Raw genomic sequence first — 13,808 nt, forward strand, 5'->3', positions numbered from 1 at the left:
AGTCCTGAAAAGAACTTTTGTGTACCAAATAGCTAGCGATTTGGGTCACTGTAATCTCTCCCTGCTCCACACAGCAACCTCTCCCTATAGTGACAGAAGAAAGAATGTAAAATGTCCGCCGGATCGGGTGTATTTATAAGTTAGGGGGAATGTCCAAGTGTCCATGTGCTGTAATGTCTCAATTGGCTGCCCTGTACCCCATGATGGATGTGTCATCATAGGTCAAAGTTCTTTTACACAGTAAACGCGGAAGTCCACTGGGCGGACCGCGAACAGCCGAAATTCGCCGCGAAACGTCCACCGGGCGAACCGTTCGGCCATCACTAGTACTGGGTGACAACGTACTTAGACCACAAAATGGCGGAAATGTTACCGCCGTCACAGAGGGCTGTCAGAATGGAGCACTTTCAGTCCTTGCTTCGAGAAATGCTGCATTCTGCTTTTGCTTGTGCTGTCAGAGGAGGAATTCCCACTCCCAGAGAAAGAGTTGCGGGTACCAATCCAACAGCACCTGCAAGAAGAGGCCGGTTTGAAGATGTGTTGGTGACTTCAGATATGAGGTCATTCTTTTAGCCGACCCATCGACAGGTGTCATCCAGATCCAGCATCAGGGAATGCCTAGACCGTCAGGTGTCCGACTACATCGGGTTAACGGCCGATGTGGACGCTCTGAGGAGTGATGAACCCCTGGACTACTGGGTGGGCAGGCTTGACCTCTGGCCAGAGCTTGCCCAATTTGCAATGGAACTGTTGGCTTGCCCCTCATCCAGTGTCCTGTCCGAAAGGACGTTCAGCGCAGCAGGGGGATCGTGACCGATATGCGTACTCGCCTAGCTCACGACAGTGTTAACTACCTCACATTTCTAAAAATGAATGAGGCATGGATCTCAGAGGAATTCAACACATGTGACCAGTAGACCATGTATATGTCTATAAACAATTTTTTTACTCAAGCACAGAGACCTTCTTTCTTCATTTGGCTCACTTCCTTGTCCAAAAAAAGCACACCGTACTATATGCCCGTACCCTCCTCTTTGAAGAGGTTGAGCGGTGCCATATTTCTACTGGGGCTGCTTATTATGAGGGGCTCCCACCATCCCTGTGCTGTGCTGACATCCTCCTGGGGCTGTACCTCTGCTGTGCATATCATGAGGGGCTCCCACCATCCCTGTGTTGTGCTGACTTCCTCCTGGGGCTGTACCCCTGCTGTGCATATTTTGAGGTGCTCCCACCATCCCTGTGCTATGCTCATTATGAGAGGCTCCCACCATCCCTGCGCTGTGCTGACTTACTCCTGGGGCTGCTTATTATGAGGGGTTCCCACCATCCCTGTGCTATGCTGACATTCTCCTGGGGCTGCTTATTATGAGGGGTTCCCACCATCCCTGTGCTATGCTGACATTCTCCTGGGGCTGCTTATTATGAGGGGCTCCCACCATCCCTGTGCTATGCTCATTATGAGGGGCTCCCACCATCCCTGTGCTATGCTGACTTCCTCCTGGGGCTGCTTACGGTGCAGGTGTCAGTGCTTTATGTCACGCTGCTGATGTCAGTGCTGTATATCACGGTGCTGGTGTGAGTGCTTTATGTCATGCTGCTGATGTCAGTGCTCTCTATCACGGTGCTGTTGTCAGATCACTCCAGGGGTCAAGTCCTGGGGAAAAAAGTGTGGGAAATCCCACCCAGGATCCACTCCCCCACCAAAAAAATAATAATTATACGCTCATATGCATATATATATATATATATATATATATATATATATATATATATATATATTTCACATAAAATACAGTGACTGCAAATGCGACATGCTACAAGAGATGACCAGACTGCAAATGCGACCACAGGAGATGACCAGACTGTAAATGTGACATAGTACAGGAGATGACCAGACTGCGAATGCGACAGTACAGGAGATGACCAGACTGCGAATGCGACAGTACAGGAGATGACGACCAGACTGCGAATGCGACAGTACAGGAGATGACGACCAGACTGCGAATGCGACTACAGGAGATGACCAGACTGTGAATGCGACTACAGGAGAAGACCAGACTGCGAATGCGACTACAGGAGAAGACCAGACTGCGAATGCGACATAGTACAGGAGATGACCAGACTGCGAATGCGACATAGTACAGGAGATGACCAGACTGCGAATGCGACAGTACAGGAGATGACCAGACTGCGAATGCGACAGTACAGGAGATGACCAGACTGCGAACGCGACATAGTACAGGAGATGTCCAGACTGCGAATGCGACATAGTACAGGAGATGACCACACTGCAAATGCGACATAGTACAGGAGATGACCAGACTGCGAATGCGACATAGTACAGGAGATGACCAGACTGCGAATGTGACAGTACAGGAGATGACCAGACTGCGAATGTGACAGTACAGGAGATGACCAGACTGCGAATGCGACTACAGGAGATGACCAGACTGCGAATGCGACATGGTACAGAAGATGACCAGACTGCGAATGCGACATAGTACAGAAGATGACCAGATTGCGAATGCGACTACAGGAGATGACCAGATTGCGAATGCGACTACAGGAGATGACCAGACTGCGAATGTGACATAGTACAGAAGATGACCAGACTGCGAATGCGACATAGTACAGAAAATGACCAGACTGCGAATGCGACATAGTACAGAAGATGACCAAGTAGCCAGTTTTAAAATTTAAACCTGTCCTCAGCCCCTTTATAGCACCCTTATTCACATTCCTATCCTCACCCCTTTATAGAACCCCCCTTCACATTCCTTTCCTCACCCCCTTTCTAGAACCCCTCTTCACATTCCTTTCCTCATCCCCTTTCTAGAACCCCTCTTCACATTCCTTTCCTCATCCCCTTTCTAGAACCCCTCTTCACATTCCTGTCCTCACCCCCTTTCTTACCTTACACAGGACACAGCAGATGGCATCAGAGGCACAGAGCTGACATCGGAAGTGCAGCAAAGGGATGGACAGAGGGCGGGACCTGCCCCAGTTAACTGATTGGTTGATAGAATGCAGAGCGGTTCTATTAACCAATCAGTTAACTGGACCAGCCCCTGCCCCCTGCTCTTCCGATGTCAGCTCTGTGAAGAAAACACAGCTAACAGGCTGTGCTAGAGCCTCGGGCGGCTCTGGTCCTGCAAAGGGAACGGCGTTCCTGCTGTGAAAAAAGTGCAGGGACGCCGTTCCCACGCGTTCCCGCAGGACTCGAGCCCTGGATCACTCTATCACGGTGCAGGTGTCATTGCTGTATGTCACGCTGCTGATGTCAGTGCTCTCTATCACGGTGCTGCTGTCAGATGACTCTATCACGGTGCAGGTGTCATTGCTGTATGTCACGCTGCTGTTGATCATCTCCTGCACCCTCTTCTTTGCCTACCCTGGTCCCTGACCTTCCCTCTCCTCCATTGCCTTCATGCGCTCCACAGTCCTGAATTGTCACAACAATTTCCCATATAAAAAAAGTATGCTTGTAGTTGTCGATCCCAGATTCGCCTTATACATGTGTTATGTCATTGGCCATGTGGTGGGACTATGTTTGCACAGCTATTAATTATTTTCTGGCTGCAAATTTGACCTGTAGGTTTGCGAAGTTCGCCTCCCATTGAAGTCAATGGGGCCCGCCGCGAACGTTCCGGTTCGCGAACTATCGGCCACGTTCGCGAAACGTCCCGTCGGAAGTTCGTCCATCACTACAGGTAACGACATAAACCACAAACCTTGTGTTGCAGTTTATGAATTAAGGAATCCTAAATGTTTTACCAGTGGTTGCTGAGCAAATGACACCCCTCATTTTCATATAAGGACGATAAGCACACATTTTGCTCCCAAATCTAAAATTTCCCTTGAACTGCATCGAAATCTATCTGTCTACTCCTCACCTCACTCCTTCAGGCCCGTTTCACACTTGTGCATTGCAAATTTTAGCATGATTTTGGCACAAAGGCATTGCGCATCTTCTTTGTGAATTTGTTGCGTTTTTGTTGCGATATTACTGCAATTGTACTGGAATTAGTTGTCATTTTGGTAGGTGACTGCGATTTTAGGTCTGGCCAATGGAACCCAGTGTATGCTGAGGTCAAAAAAAAAAACTATGTATAAACTTCCTATTCTCTTCCTGGTTTTTGTGGAGTGTGTAGAGAGGAGCTTGGGATAGTGTGTCAGAATGTACCATTCATTGGCTTTGATTATGGCAGCAGTAGTTACTGCTACTGCTGCAGTGATTATTAAAAAGAAGAAAGCCAAGCGGAGGAGGATGATGACGCTGTCAACCAGAAGATACTGGGTACACCCTGTAATTGCTAATAGTGAGGAGAGAGGGCAGTTCAAGATGATCTACAACGATCTATGTCAACATAATGAAAAACTTTTCAACTACACTCGTATGTCAGTTGACAGGTGAGCAATTAAGTTATACTTTCTCCCCATTCCTGCATAGCTGCCTTTTCCTAACCCCCCATCCCTCCATCACTCCTCCCCTCCTTCCATAACCTTAACCATAGCTGGAATCTGAACATCCCTCCCACCTCAATATCCCTCATCACTCCACCCCCCCCCCCCCCCCTACAGTACCTCAGCCATCTATCCCTCTTACCCTCACCCCCTCCATCCCACCCCCTCTATCCCTCACCATCCATAACCAAAGACATCCCTCTGGTATGTACCCAACCTCCCTCCCTCTCTCAACTTCTCCCCCTTATCCTAATTTTCACCCCTTTCACCCCACTTCCTTACCCAATACCTCATCCCTTAGCTATGTAACTTTAACTCTTCTCTATACCTGTTATTTTCAGTTTCGACAAATTGCTTCAACTAATCTACACCAGGGTCGAGCATCAGAACACAACTTTCAGAAATAGTGTGGAGCCAGCTGAGCAATTACTTGTCACCATAAGGTAACATATTTAATATAAAGCCAGATAGCCCGCAACGTCGAGCAAAAACTGAAAAAATGTAGGCACACAATTAATTATCCTTCTCCTTCCTTTCAGGTATCTGGCTACTGGCAATTCTTTCACTAGTTTGCAATACGAATTTAAGCTGGGCAAATCGACCATCAGCAAGATTGTGCATGAAACCTGTGCAGCTATCTGGCACGTGATTTGGTCATGAGGAAGCCGACTAGGGAAGACTGAGCTAAAATTTCCAAAGTTTTTTGGAAGTGGTGAAATTTTTCAAATTGTGTGGGTGCAGTTGATGGAAAGCACATCAAAATAATCAGCCCAATTCGTAGTGGCTCAAAGTATTTTAATTATAAAATATATTTTTCATTTGTCCTAATGGCAGTGGCTGATGCCAATTATTTCTTTACATATATTGATATAGGATCATATGGAAGTAGCTCTGACTCAAGCATCTCCTCGCATTCATCTTTTGGCAAGATGCTGTGAGAAAACTCACTGGACCTTCCCGATAACCTCCCACTTCCTGGAACAAATCTACCTTTGCCTTATGTCTTTGTTGGGGATGAGGCATTCCCTATTTCTGAGCACCTTCTACGGCCATATACTAACAGGAGACTTTGCTATCAAGGGCAAGACACATAGTGGAGTGTGCTTTTGGCATACTTGCCAATAAATGGCTTTTTCTCCACTCACCAATCAGCCTTAGTATGGAGCATGCCATTGGTGCAGTGCAAGCAGCATGTGTATTGCACAATTTTGTTTGTGCTAGAGATGGCTACCTATTTGAGGACTCTTTAATGCATGACCTCGAAGACCCAACATGGATCGGAACACATGCCACCTACAGTGGGGAAAATGTTCTCCATGACGTCACGGATTACTTCATGACAGCAAATGGTCAGCTGGATGTAATTGTTTAAAATACTATACTGTGCTTCACATATTTGTATTAGGTCAGTTTTCATAGGTAAAAATAAAGAATAGAATTTTCTGTTCATGTGAGTGTCAATATTTTACTAGCTGTGTTGTATACATATAGATCTTCCCATACTTTATCCTCACTACAGGTAAGCCTAACCCTAACCAATTAATTTCCTAAATACTAACCGTAAAATCAACCATAACCCTGACACGTGCAATCAGTGCATCAATATACAAATACACATCGATAATGAATATACTTACACTTTTTTATATAGGTTCCAGGAGGTAAGCTGTACCAGTCATGGTACATGAGATGTAATCAATAGTAAGCAATAAAAGCAATGCAGACATATCACACCATAGTTGTCTTCAAAAAATAGGTTTTATTTATTTAAAATTTGTATTGTGCATGAAATTACATACATTTTGAAACACTTCCGTGAAACAATTAAACTTCAGACATTGTAGAAACACAATAGAGATGACAATAGTCTCCTTTTATCTTTCCAATTCTCTGCCCATTCATGCTTTCTCCCCCTCACTCGATCTGTTCCTTAGTATGACCCTCTCACTGACTCTGACCCTCTCACTGACCCGCCATATTGCAAAATAGCACCCCAACCCTATACATTTTGGTCAGAGGTGAAATGCATGTCCTTACATCGGTGGTCCATCTCACCTCTCACTCTAATAATTGTTTAAACGATTTCCCATGGTGACCCATCAATCTATAAAAACATATCAGAAAAAATTGTTCAAAAAACAATAAAAAACATAAATGTAAACAAATCCAATATGGATTAACATCATGAAAGTGGCAGTGCTGTTTAACAGGTAGTAATTCAAAAAGGGATTTAAAAACTTTGTTGATCTGGCAGGCGTTGTTTGCAACAAAAGTACAAACGAGGATATAACTCTAGCCGGTGGTTCACTCAGGGGCCCATATTGTGAATTTGTTGGAGGCATTATAGAATTAACTTAAAGCGACTGTGTCAGGATCAGCGGCTAGGGAGACCAGACACGTAGCTACACAAGGGAATTGAGACTAGTGATGGCCGAACGGTTCGCCCGGCGGTCGTTTCGCGGCGAATTTCCGACATTCGCGGTCCGCACGTTCGAACGCCTTTTTCCGTCGTTCGCCGCGGCGGACTTACGTGTTTAATGTATACAAGAACTTTAACCTTTGGTGACACGTTTATCATGTGATACAGGACAGCCAATTGAGACATGACAGCACATGGACACTTGTACATTCCCCCTAACCTATAAATACACCCGATCCGGTGGCCATTTTACATTCTTTCTTCTGTTAAGATAGGGACAGGTTCCTGTGTGGAGTAGGGAGAGATAAACCACTAGCTATTTGGTACACAAAAGTTCTTTTCAGGACTGGTATAGGTGTTAGGTGTTGATAGGTTTGCTGTGCTGCTGATTCTTGCAGCAGCCTGAGTGTCTTTTGTTAGTTTAGAGAAAGGGAAAGGACGGTGTATGCTACAGGGACAGCCAGATTAGTCTTTCATCATCATCATCATCATCATCATCATTAGCTGTTACTATCAAGGTCCACAAAAGAGCTGTTCCAGTAACCACTAATCGTTCTCTTTTTTTGCCAATTTGTATAGGGACAGGAAGGAAGCAGTGTTGTCAGGCAGTGAGGGTAATTTTAAAGACTTGCTGTTATTATTAGTTCCACAAAGGTTCTTTTCAGGACTGGTATCAGTGGTACAGTAATAGGCTTGTACATGTATAATATTCTTTCTTCCAAATATAGAAAGGATATTATACTTGACTGCTGCCCTTCTGCTGCAGTCTGCTAAACATTCACAACTCACTTGTTCCACAAAAGTTCTTATAAGGACTGGTAACTTGGTATAGGGTGCTACGGTACATAGGCTTGAGTGCGGTACAGTCTGCTGTTCTGTAAGGACCGCTATCGGTCCACAATAGATAGGGTTGACGTGCACCACTGCTGACCGCTGCCCTATACTGCAGCAGTCCTTCAGCGGTATAGGGACTGACGTACAGTCTGCTAATCACTAACACACAACCTGCTTGTTCCACAAAAGTTCTTATAAGGACTGGTAACTTGGTATAGGGTGCTACGGTACATAGGCTTGAGTGCGGTACAGTCTGCTGTTCTGTAAGGACCGCTATCGGTCCACAATAGATAGGGTTGACGTGCACCACTGCTGACCGCTGCCCTATACTGCAGCAGTCCTTCAGCGGTATAGGGACTGACGTACAGTCTGCTAAACACTAATACACAACCTGCTTGGTCCACAAAAGTTCTTATAAGGACTGGTAACTTGGTATAGGGTGCTACGGTACATAGGCTTGAGTGCGGTACAGTCTGCTGTTCTGTAAGGACCGCTATCGGTCCACAATAGATAGGGTTGACGTGCACCACTGCTGACCGCTGCCCTATACTGCAGCAGTCCTTCAGCGGTATAGGGACTGACGTACAGTCTGCTAAACACTAATACACAACCTGCTTGGTCCACAAAAGTTCTTATAAGGACTGGTAACTTGGTATAGGGTGCTACGGTACATAGGCTTGAGTGCGGTACAGTCTGCTGTTCTGTAAGGACCGCTATCGGTCCACAATAGATAGGGTTGACGTGCACCACTGCTGACCGCTGCCCTATACTGCAGCAGTCCTTCAGCGGTATAGGGACTGACGTACAGTCTGCTAAACACTAATACACAACCTGCTTGGTCCACAAAAGTTCTTATAAGGACTGGTAACTTGGTATAGGGTGCTACGGTACATAGGCTTGAGTGCGGTACAGTCTGCTGTTCTGTAAGGACCGCTATCGGTCCACAATAGATAGGGTTGACGTGCACCACTGCTGACCGCTCACCTATACTGCAGCAGTCCTTCAGCGGTATAGGGACTGACGTACAGTCTGCTAATCACTAACACACAACCTGCTTGTTCCACAAAAGTTCTTATAAGGACTGGTAACTTGGTATAGGGTGCTACGGTACATAGGCTTGAGTGCGGTACAGTCTGCTGTTCTGTAAGGACCGCTATCGGTCCACAATAGATAGGGTTGACGTGCACCACTGCTGACCGCTGCCCTATACTGCAGCAGTCCTTCAGCGGTATAGGGACTGACGTACAGTCTGCTAAACACTAATACACAACCTGCTTGGTCCACAAAAGTTCTTATAAGGACTGGTAACTTGGTATAGGGTGCTACGGTACATAGGCTTGAGTGCGGTACAGTCTGCTGTTCTGTAAGGACCGCTATCGGTCCACAATAGATAGGGTTGACGTGCACCACTGCTGACCGCTGCCCTATACTGCAGCAGTCCTTCAGCGGTATAGGGACTGACGTACAGTCTGCTAAACACTAATACACAACCTGCTTGGTCCACAAAAGTTCTTATAAGGACTGGTAACTTGGTATAGGGTGCTACGGTACATAGGCTTGAGTGCGGTACAGTCTGCTGTTCTGTAAGGACCGCTATCGGTCCACAATAGATAGGGTTGACGTGCACCACTGCTGACCGCTGCCCTATACTGCAGCAGTCCTTCAGCGGTATAGGGACTGACGTACAGTCTGCTAAACACTAATACACAACCTGCTTGGTCCACAAAAGTTCTTATAAGGACTGGTAACTTGGTATAGGGTGCTACGGTACATAGGCTTGAGTGCGGTACAGTCTGCTGTTCTGTAAGGACCGCTATCGGTCCACAATAGATAGGGTTGACGTGCACCACTGCTGACCGCTCACCTATACTGCAGCAGTCCTTCAGCGGTATAGGGACTGACGTACAGTCTGCTAATCACTAACACACAACCTGCTTGTTCCACAAAAGTTCTTATAAGGACTGGTAACTTGGTATAGGGTGCTACGGTACATAGGCTTGAGTGCGGTACAGTCTGCTGTTCTGTAAGGACCGCTATCGGTCCACAATAGATAGGGTTGACGTGCACCACTGCTGACCGCTGCCCTATACTGCAGCAGTCCTTCAGCGGTATAGGGACTGACGTACAGTCTGCTAAACACTAATACACAACCTGCTTGGTCCACAAAAGTTCTTATAAGGACTGGTAACTTGGTATAGGGTGCTACGGTACATAGGCTTGAGTGCGGTACAGTCTGCTGTTCTGTAAGGACCGCTATCGGTCCACAATAGATAGGGTTGACGTGCACCACTGCTGACCGCTGCCCTATACTGCAGCAGTCCTTCAGCGGTATAGGGACTGACGTACAGTCTGCTAAACACTAATACACAACCTGCTTGGTCCACAAAAGTTCTTATAAGGACTGGTAACTTGGTATAGGGTGCTACGGTACATAGGCTTGAGTGCGGTACAGTCTGCTGTTCTGTAAGGACCGCTATAGGTCCACAATAGATAGGGTTGACGTGCACCACTGCTGACCGCTCACCTATACTGCAGCAGTCCTTCAGCGGTATAGGGACTAAGAGTTTTGTCACAGGGTCATTTAAAAAATGACATGCAGAGGAAGAGGCAGGCCCTTCCGCAGGGGTGGTAGGGGTAGGGCAGGAGCAACAGGCTTGAGCCAAAGTGGGAAGTTGCAGAAGGTGCGTTCAATTACTTTAAAGGATGCACCAGACTTGGTTGAGTGGCTCGCTCAGCCTTACTCTTCTGCACCCTCCTCATCCTCTCGATCTGCACCCTCTTCTTCACTCTCTGCTATGTGCACCCCCAAAGACACTACCACCAACAACACGACCACCACCACCACCACCACATACCTTCCGCTTGAGTCACTGGAATTATTTTCCGATCCATATCAAGAGGACATTTCTGATGCGCAGCCACTCTTGGTATTGGATCAGGAAGAGGAGGTAGCAACAAGCGCTACTCAGCAGTCTGACGCCAGTACCCAGATCAGCCCAAGGAGGAGGTTGGTCCCCGGTGTTGCTGCCTACTCTACTTATAGCGGTGGGGAAGGTGACGTTGATGATGACGTGTCTAGTGATGTCACGTGGGTGCCCACAAGAGAGGAAGAGGAGGGGAGTTCAGAGGGAGATATGGACCAGCAGATAGGGAGGAGAAGCAGCAATGACTTACATTGCACAGCAGGGACAAAGCAGACTGCAAATGTATCAGGAGCGAGTCATCGACCATGTACGGTCACATCTGGCGCTCCCAGGACACCGGCACATGGCTCCGCAGTGTGGGCTTTTTTTAACGTGTCCGCTGCTGACAATAGCGTTGCCATCTGCAATCTTTGCAGTCAACGCGTTAGTCGCGGTAAGCCCAATACTCACCTAGGGACGACCGCCTTAAGAAGGCACATGAGCAGCCATCACCGAGCCCAGTGGGAGCAACGGAACACACAAAGCCACACTGCAGGCTCTCACCGTCCAGCCTCGTCTTCTACTTCTCCTTCTCCTCTCTCCTCACAATTGTCCTCCACTCCACCTTCCATCACGCCAAGCTCACATTTTTCTGCAAAAAGGCAGGCTTCCGTGGGCCTAATGTTTGAGCGTAAAAAAATGATGACGCCGGATAACCCTCTTGCCCAACGGTTGGCGGCTGGCTTGTCAGAACTCATAGCCCGCCAACTACTGCCATATAAACTGGTGGACTCGGAGGCCTTTCGCAAATTTGTGGCCATTGGAACACCACAATGGAAGGTCCCAGGAAGGAAGTATTTCTCAGAGAAGGGCATCCCAGAGCTATATGGCCATGTTCAGCGGCAAGTGAATGTATCTCTGGCACACAGTGTCGGTGCCAAGATACATCTGACCACAGACACGTGGTCTAGCAAACACGGGCAGGGAAGGTATATCAGTTTTACTGCCCACTGGGTGAACCTTCTGACGGCCGTCAAGCATGTAACCCGTGGCACCCGTGTAGATTTGGTTTTACCGCCACGGATTGCATGCAGGCCTGACTCTTCTTCTCCTCCTCCTACTCCATCCTCCTCCCTCTCCTCCTCAGCTGCCTCCTCCTTTTCCGCTGCTAGCGTCTCTTCCACTGCACCGCCCAAGCTCCCCAGAACCTATTCCACATGCCAGGTGAGACGTTGCCATGCCGTGCTGCGTCTGTTGTGCCTGGAAGCAAAGAGCCACACTGGCCCGGCACTCCTTTCAGCTTTGCGTTCACAGGCAGATGAGTGGCTAACACCGCTCAATTTGACAGTTGGTAAAGTGGTGTGTGACAACGGTGCCAATCTGCTTAGCGCATTGAAACAGGGCAAAATCACGCACGTGCCGTGCATGGCACACGTCTTAAACTTGGTCGTGCAGCGATTCCTTGTCAAATACCCTGGGGTCCAGGACATCTTGCGGCAGGCAAGGAAAATCTCGGCCCATTTCAGAAGATCTTACACGGCCATGGCTCGCCTTGCTGACATTCAGCGGCGACACCATCTGCCGGTCAGACGTCTTATTTGCGATTGCCCGACGCGATGGAACTCAACCTTCTATATGCTTGATAGGCTGCTCCAGCAGAAACGTGCAGTTAACGTCTACCTGTATGAACTCTGCGAAAGAAACGGTTCTGGGGAGCTGGGTTTTTTTTCACCGCGCCAGTGGCTGCTCATGCGCGACACATGCAGACTTCTGCGGCCATTTGAGGAGATCACCAAACTGGTCAGTCGCAGCCATGGCGCCATCAGTGACATGGTACCTTATGCCTTCTTTCTGGAGCGTGCATTGCGTCGTGTCATTGATCAGGCTGTGGAGGAGCAGGAGCGGGAAGATGAGGAAGTCGCAATGCTGGATGAATTCCCAGGGGGGGCTACTCTATCTGAGACAAGTCAACAACAGGAGTCTGATGAGGAGTCAGAGGAGGATGGTGCCGGGGCGGATGAGCAGGAGCAAGAAGAGCATGCTTTAAACCTTTCTGGGATCCCTGTTGTGCGAGGATGGGGAGAGGAGAATGAAGAGGACGACATTATCCTGGATGATGAGCAGGAGCCAGGCCACCACACCGCTTCCACTTTAGTGCAAATGGGGGCCTTCATGCTCCAGTGTTTTAATAGGGACCCCCGTATAAAAAGCATGAGGGTCAAGGACCAGTACTGGGTGGCAACGTACTTAGACCCCCGGTACAAACACAAAATGGCGGAAATGTTACCGCCGTCGCAGAGGGCTGTCAGAATGCAGCACTTCCAGGCCTTGCTTCGAGAAATGCTGCATTCTGCTTTTGCGTGCGCTGGCAGAGGAGCAATTCCCACTCCCAGAGAAGGATTTGCGGGTACCAATCCAACAGCGCCTGCAAGAAGAGGCCGGTTTGAAGATGTGTTGGTGACTTCGGATATGAGGTCATTCTTTCAGCCGACCCATCGACAGGTGTCATCCGGATCCAGCATCAGGGAACGCCTAGACCGTCAGGTGTCCGACTACATTGGGTTAACGGCCGATGTGGACGCTCTGAGGAGTGATGAACCCCTAGACTACTGGGTGGGCAGGCTTGACCTCTGGCCAGAGCTTGCCCAATTTGCAATCGAACTGTTGGCTTGCCCCTCATCCAGTGTCCTGTCCGAAAGGACGTTCAGCGCAGCAGGGGGGATTGTGACCGATAAGCGTACTCGCCTAGCTCACCACAGTGTTAACTACCTCACATTTCTAAAAATGAATGAGGCATGGATCTCGGAGGAATTCAACACATGTGATCAGTAGACCATGTATATGTCTATAAACAATTTTTGGAATCAAGCACACAGACCTTCTTAATTCATTTGGCTCACTTCCCTGACCCAAAAAAGCACACCGTACTATATGCCCCTACCCTCCTCTTTGAAGAGGTTGAGCGGTGTCATATTTCTACTGGGGCTGCTTATTATGAGGGGTTCCCACCATCCCTGTGCTGTGCTGACTTCCTCCTGGGTGTTCTTATTATGAGGGGCTCCCACCATCCCTGTGCTGTGCTGACTTCCTCCTGGGGGTTCTTATTATGAGGGGATCACACCATCCCTGTGCTGTGCTGACTTCCTCCTGGGGCTGCTTACGGTGCTGCTGTCAGCGCTGTATGTCAC

The 13,808-nt window shown here is 48.2% G+C and overlaps 1 protein-coding gene across 2 annotated transcripts in view; it reads left to right on the top strand.

Moving 5' to 3' along the window:
- LOC143928074 (complement factor H-like) overlaps positions 1-13,808 on the top strand; it is a 1,075,600-nt gene that overhangs the window by 602,560 nt on the left and 459,232 nt on the right. The gene's annotated exons all lie outside the window — the stretch shown is intronic.

This window comes from Lithobates pipiens, unplaced genomic scaffold, assembly GCF_037356315.1.
Source record: "Lithobates pipiens isolate NorthernLeopardFrog02 unplaced genomic scaffold, aLitPip1_a1.2 Scaffold_23, whole genome shotgun sequence".
Taxonomy (NCBI): domain Eukaryota; kingdom Metazoa; phylum Chordata; class Amphibia; order Anura; family Ranidae; genus Lithobates; species Lithobates pipiens.